The 7293-nt window shown below is 42.1% G+C and overlaps 1 pseudogene across 1 annotated transcript; it reads left to right on the top strand.

Moving 5' to 3' along the window:
- Window positions 1–1149: 1149 nt before the first annotated feature.
- On the top strand, window positions 1150–6814 carry LOC144514027 (Fc receptor-like protein 5; annotated as a pseudogene). Its single transcript, XR_013501241.1, has 6 exons — window positions 1150–1220; window positions 1489–1524; window positions 2804–3065; window positions 3146–3391; window positions 5193–5288; window positions 5981–6814. The product of XR_013501241.1 is annotated as an Fc receptor-like protein 5 (transcript).
- Window positions 6815–7293: the final 479 nt, after the last annotated feature.

The raw sequence follows: 7293 nt of genomic DNA, 5'->3' as shown, positions 1-7293 counted from the left end.
AGTACAGGAGCACCTCAAGGCTGGGGTACAGGGTTTGACCATGTCCTGGATGTAGCTGGGGCAATTTGCATTCTTTATTTGTGCAATTCTCTTACTATCCGTAATTTATTTTATATTTGGGCACGTGGATGACCTCTATTTATTTTGTTGTGTTTTATATTGTCATGTACTTGTCATTGTTTGATCTCTTTCTGTAAAACAGCACTAAATAACAGACACCAAGTGTCCTGCTGTAGGAAATGTGTTGCCGCTTGTGTTCAACTCTCTGTCACTACTGACTACAGCTCTACAGCTCTGTGTCTGATTAATCCAGCCAATCACAACACAGCACAGCCCAATGCATCGTCACATCGCCTCAACGGCTATTTCCCTCCCTGTTTCTCTCTACAGTCTATGGTCCCTCACTTCTTCCCTCCCCTTCTTTAAGCAGTAGCTCTCTCTCTCTTAAGACTCCGGCTGGAGTTGAAATATTACAAAGCAATAAGGGATAAAGAGACTTTAAAACAATGCTCGTGGGTATGAAATGACCAGTTCATTTTTGCACAAGCTTTTATGAAATAACTCTCCGTCCGTCTCCCTCTCTCTCTCTCTCCCCTCTCTCTCTCTCTCTCTGTCTGTCTCTCTCTCTGTCTCTCTCTCTCCCCCCTCTCTCTCTCTCTCTCTCTCTCTCTCTCTCCCCATGCAACCCAAATGGTAACACAGTAAACTGAAAAAAGCCCCCAGGGAGTTCGGAAGGCAGTCAGTTCCTGAAACTGCTGGGTTAGGGGGACTTGCCAGTAACCCTTACAGAGGTCAATGGATGTATGAAATGTGTTATATAAATAAAGATTGATTATAACTAAGGTCTAGGTGTGAATCCGTCTTATTGTGTTCAGAGGTTACATGTTGTCTTCGTGTCTGTTTGGGTTTCCTCTCACAGTTCAATCACAAGCAGGTTCATCAGAGACATCTGTCCAGCTGTGCACAACCTTATTGTTCATTTTGATGTTTTAAAAGGCCATTTAATTTTTTTTAATTTTACTTAATATGTTCTGACGTATGAAATACAAAGACACAAAACACAAAAAGAGCTATTTCCTGCAAACTGCTTGTCAGAAAACCAGTGACATGTGACGCAGGAAGGAGGAGGGCTTTACTTGGTGTGACTGGTTAGACATTATGTGCTGATCTCAGATGACCAACATTTCAAATGGAGGACTCATCGCTGCAGCTGCTGCTGGGTAAGTTCAACTTAATGTGTCAGGGTTTGTCTCAAAGATCAGTTTTAAAACATGTCTGCTGTTTACAGAGCAGTGAGTTGAAGATGATTCATGCAAAGACTGAATTCAGCATCGAGATTGATTACGACAAGAGAGTATAAACTTTGATTGTTTTTTCCCCGATATTTATCTAATATTAACGCATAGTTGTTTTTCGGTGCATTCAAACCAGAGCTCTGTTTTGATGTCGTGTTGCATATTAAACTAACCTGAGGTCCATTTCTCTCAGTTCTGATCTCACTGCTGAGCTGCACAACAAACCAAGGTCAGTACACTTTTGTGACGGCTGAAAAGTTATTAACTCACTGATGATTAGAAAGGTTAGAGTTTCAGACATTGTTTGAGGAGGGAACTACGGTGGGGTATTAGAGCCAGGCAAAAGGAAAGAAAATGAGGAGACAATGTCGAAGTGTTGAAAATGAAAGTTAAAATACATTTTTGACAATAAGGTCAAACTTTGTCGAGCGTAAGAAAAAAAACAGGAGGAAGATTTATTGAAATATTATTTTAAGGGATAAAATCAAAATGACAAGAATAAACTTCTCAGACGCCTCGTCAACGTAAGCTCCACACCTACAGGATCAATCAACTTGATCAACTGTCTTATTGTGTCTTGTGATACAACTTACATTCTTTCTGTATTACATGCAGGTGTAAACATCGATGGCCTTGCATCTGTCAATTAACAGCTATTTCGCTTTTTGCACAAATGCGACTACCTCCTACAAGTTTGTGTGGTTTCCCCTCTAATTTAATTAGGTGCGGCAGTACAAGGTGGAGCGTAGTGGAGACTCTCATCCTCCGTGGACCGGTTAGTTCTATAAGCAAGCTGTAGTGGGTCCAGGTTAGCAGGGAGATAGTTTTTCATATGCTGCAAGACCAGCCGCTCAAAACCACATCATTAGTATGGGTGTTAGAGCCACAGGGCAGAAATCACTGAGACAGGCTGGGTTGGACTTCTTTCGGGACAGATGGCGGCACTTTTGAGGTAGTTGGGCACTACTGCCCGTCTGAGCGAGATGTTTCCAATTGTCTGCAAAATAATCTTTCATTTGCTCTGCATAGTCCTTAAAAAGAATTCCCAGTTCATATGCTGCATTGTCCCCAAATGTAAAAAGCTTTATCATTCTGGGCTCTAAGCAGTGAACAAACGTCCTTAGTTAGCCAAGGTTTCTGATTGGCACACCTCTTGATGGTTTTAACCACAGTCACATCATCAATGCATTTATTCATGTAGCCAATGACAGACTCTGTATATTCCTGTAGGTCATATGTTGCTGCCTCTCTGAATTTTAGCAAAAGTATTAATAAAGAGATTAAATATGATAGTAAGACATGTAGCCAGATATTCTGCTGTGTGTTTAACACCAACTTTAAGAGTTCAATTTGAAGACACACATTAAGAGTTTTTCAGCTCACTGCCTGAATCACAGAGGACAGACAATGAGAAAGTATGAATATAAGGAATGTGGACTAAATAAGTCTAATAATAATGCAAATCAACATATATAACTGCATGTTTCTTTCTTCCCTCCTCCCTCCAGCCTCTCTGACTGTGAGTCCCAGCAGCTCTCAGATGTTTAGAGGACAGTCTGTCTCTCTGAGCTGTGAGGAGGACGACAGCTCTGCTGGATGGACTCTGAGGAGGAACACGACCAGAGACACCAGGACTCAGTGTGGAGATGGCTGGGGAAAATCTGCTGGTTCTTCCTGTATCATCGGGTACATGCTCCCAGGGGACAGTGGAGTTTACTGGTGTGAGTCCAGAGAGAACAACCAGTAACAGCATCAACATCACTGTCCCTGGTAAGATCGAGACTGTGGAGTCAGTATTGATGAAGCTGTGTGTGAATGGATGACATGCTGTAGTTTGTCTCTGTGTTGAGGTGGACCAGTGATCCTGCAGAGTCCTGTCCTCCCTGTGATGGAGGGAGAAGACCTCACTCTGCACTGTAAAAACAAAGACGTCCTCCAACCTCACAGCTGATTTCTATAAAGATGGCTCCTTCATCAGGACTGAGACTGCAGGTCACATGACCATCCACAATGTTTCCAGGTCTGATGAAGGCCTCTACAGAGTGTCTCATCAGCTAGTGTTGGAGAGTCTCCACCCAGCTGGGTCTTTGTCACAGGTGAGGAGGTTAAAGGTCATCATTCGTCTTTCACACCTACAGTTCTGTAGACATGCACCAAGTCTTTGAGATGATGATGATGATGATGTGTGGTCATTGTAGGTTATAGATCTGAAAGTTATCGTCACTGGAATCATTTATCAGTCTGTAAATTGTGCGCAAGGTGGAAATTACAGGCTAGTTAATGCATTGGTTTCTGGGTCACTTCTGTGTGTGTCTGATTACGTTCTCACATGAAGTAACCAAAATCTTGAGCGCTCGAGACCTCCGTATTCAAGCGGACCAGAGTTGTGTTATTTGGTCTGCACCAGAGTTTGAATGAGCTCTCACACCCCCCAAACCAATGAAATGTTCTGACTAAACGCTCCAGGGTTGGGTTAACACGGTGTGGAAGCAGCCTTAAACGTGTTATCTACTTACTTTTTATTTCTATGCTTTTAATTAAATCATTTTGTGTTCATTATAGAGAAACCCACGACTACAAGTCCTCCTCCAACCTCTCCTTCACCACTCCCTTCATGTTTCTTACTCTCAAACACATCCAAACACCCTCTGTTTTATCATGGTTTAACTTAGCGCCAGAAGCTAGTTCACACAAGTCCAGGTGATTAGTTAACACATCCATCTCCATCTGTGTTTTTATAGCAACTGTGACATCAGTCTGCGTACGCCATGGCAGTAACTTTGGGCGCGAGCCCAACGTGTGTACCAGATATGAGACTCTCTGAGTTAATGTTTTTAATTAGGGGCTGATGGCCAGGATGTATAGAGCAGCACTCAGAGGGCAGCCCTGTTTCACCCTCGCTGAATTTACCATTTTGTTTAAAAAAGGGTTTAGTGTCAGATAAATATATAATCATTTATTAATCATTTGCCCTTAATTTCCCTAAAGCCCCCGCCCCCCAAAAATGTCTGTGTACAGCCCTGTTACTGTTTGCGTACAGGCTGGTTGTGTGTGAGCATGCGTTGATTAATGTCAGTTGTCAGTGTCGTGTTATGTTACTGCTGAAGAAGACCTGACATTTCCTGATTTTGCCATTTCATAATAAAAGCATTTAAATAAGAAAATAATGGCGAGGCTTTTATTGTGAAGAAGTTATAGGAAAATGAAATGAAATGGGGGGTATGGTGAAGGGTATGTGATGATGTGGGGGTATGGTGAAGGGTATGTGATGATGTGGGGGGGGTATGGTGAAGGGTATGTGATGATGTGGGGGGTATGGTGAAGGGTATGTGATGATGTGGGGGGTATGGTGAAGGGTATGTGATGATGTGGTGGGTATGGTGAAGGGTATGTGATGATGGGGGGGGTATGGTGAAGGGTATGTGATGATGGGGGGGGGGTATGGTGAAGGGTATGTGATGATGGGGGGACCAAGGGAACTTTATCAGGATGCATAGTATCCTGGATCCATGAAATAACTGGCCTTTCAAAATAAAAGTCTGTCTGCCTCTATGGGAATCTAACATAGGGGTGTACTGACTTTAGTTGCCAGCGGTTTAGACATTAATGGCTGTGTGTTGAGTTATTTTGAGGGGACAGCAAATTTACACTGTTATACAAGCTGTACACTTAATACTTTACATTGTAGCAAAGTGTAATTTCTACAGTGTTGTCCCATTAAAAGATATAATGAAATATTTACTAAAATGTGAGGGGTGTACTCACTTTTGTGAGATACTGTATATCCTGAAATTTGCAGTTAAAATGTATCAACTATTAAGTCCTTTTCTAATACTATGGACAATAGTATTATTGATTGTAGTAAAAGTTAAATAATCAATGTCATTTCTTTTCCAGAGAGCGATCCTGCTGCAATCTACTCTGGAGTGAGAACAGAAGACGTCTCTTACGGACAAATAGTGATCAAAGACAAGAAATCAAACAGGAAGAAAGGTACAGCTGGTCTTCTATGTCTTCATCACTAGAAACATCCGTTAGAGGAGAATAACAATATTCCGTTTTTTTGTCCTTATTCTGAAAAAGATATTGTTCCGACTAAGCTGTTTACGTTGTTAATATATGAATATTCCACTAACAGCCAACACACAACCTACTGCTAATATGACTTCATTTAACAAGCAAACACACACACACACACACATACACACACACAGGTGGCTGAGGCTGTCATACGAGGTGCCTTTGTCAGACTTCCAGCATGCTTAGTTACATCTGTTCTCATGACATCCATATTTACACACCAATGGTTCAACATCTGGAGCAAGTCAGGGTTCAGTGTCTTGCCCAAGGACACTTCTAAGCACTGACCTTCCGTTGGTAGACGACCTCTCTACCACCTGAGCCACAGCCGCCTTGAATTACATATTCAAGGCGTACATATTCAACATATTCCTGTTTACATGCAGCCGTAAACATGCAGGAGGCCGTGTGTTGCAAACTGAGACACAGATTCTGAATGTGCTGTATACATGTCCAAAGACTGCTTCTAAAACCTGAATAATACCGACATGTAACACGTCTTCATCGGGAAAAAAATAACAAGTCACTGTTGAGAAACGCTGTTTGTCTGCTGATGGAGTTTGTCTATGATAGTTTCTCATAATGTTTGAACTGTTTGTGTTCAGAGCCTCCATCAGAGCCAGATGTCCTCTACTCCTCACTGAGGAAGACCTGAACACCATCACACCAGTCCAACCAGTGGAGTCCAGCCGGCCAATCACTGGTCCCCAGAGATCCTGACATCTACACCTGTATAGCCCCGGCGTATTTGTCGGAGATTTTAAACTTTTGTGAGCACAAAAAGGTCAGTCCGGCCATCCAACCAACTGGTTTTAGAAGTCCCGAGGTAGAGGTACAAACTGTGGGGTCAGCCCTATGTTCCCACATTTCTAAGATTTTTCTTAAAATTAAGGTTAGGGTTATGTTTGCAATAAACAAAGAGACGGGCGCACCAGATTTAGCTAAAAGCTACATTCCATCTGTAGTCCATTGCTACTGGATAATAAGTTGGGTGTAATTGGCTACCAAATTGGGAGAAAGGGGGATAACATTTGATACAAGTTTATGAAAAAGGAAATGTGGGAACAGACCTGTGGGACCACTGGACTGTGGGAACATAGGCACGCTCCCCAAACTGAAGGGGGTCACTCTTGTTGCAGCTGAGACTTTGGAACAAGTTACCACCTGACATTCACACCATTCCAGTTCTTTTGAAATCCAAACTTAAAACTTCTTTATTTAGAATGGCTTTTAATGCACAGCAGCGTCACAGCATTATCTCTTTATTTCTCCTGTTTCTATGCAACAGTTTCAGGTTTTAGTGTATTCTATGTTTTATTCATTTAATTGTATTGTATGTTTTATTCTTGGTCCTTCGAGCACGTTGGACACCTGTTGGTTGCTGTGAAGCACCTTAAGAATAAATGTTAATGCAGCTACAAAGAGACAAACAACTCACATTTAAGCATTCTTTAGATGTGTTTCATTCAAACAAATGCTTCTTATTTAAGTCATAGATTTGTTGCTCTATAAGTGATCAATAAACTCTGGTGTCTCCTCGTGTGGTTCTGTGGGTTTCACATCTCTGACAGATGGAACATTTGTTCTGGTTGTGGCTAACAGATCCACACTTCTCTTCAGCAGAGAACAGAGAACAAACACACCGCAGACTATAAACAGCTGCACCATCAGCCAGCGGTTGGAAACTTTACACCAATCACAAACAGCTACAGAGCCGAGCGTCTGAGGTGTGATTCTGTAGTCGGTGAAGAGTCAGTCTGTACAAGTTTAAAAGTCACAGAAATCTTCAGGCCCCTATTTTTGTTTTAGCTCATTATGAGCATATATACAGGATTGTTCCACACCAGACATATTCACCGTTACACTCTGACTGCTTTCAAATTTTCACCGGCAACATACAAGCCATCAGACGGCACAC

This window comes from Sander vitreus, unplaced genomic scaffold (genome assembly GCF_031162955.1).
Source record: "Sander vitreus isolate 19-12246 unplaced genomic scaffold, sanVit1 ctg416_0, whole genome shotgun sequence".
NCBI classification, from domain to species: Eukaryota; Metazoa; Chordata; class Actinopteri; order Perciformes; family Percidae; genus Sander; species Sander vitreus.
The sequence above is the reverse complement of the archived record's forward strand: the minus strand, read 5'-3'. Positions and strand labels throughout refer to the sequence as shown.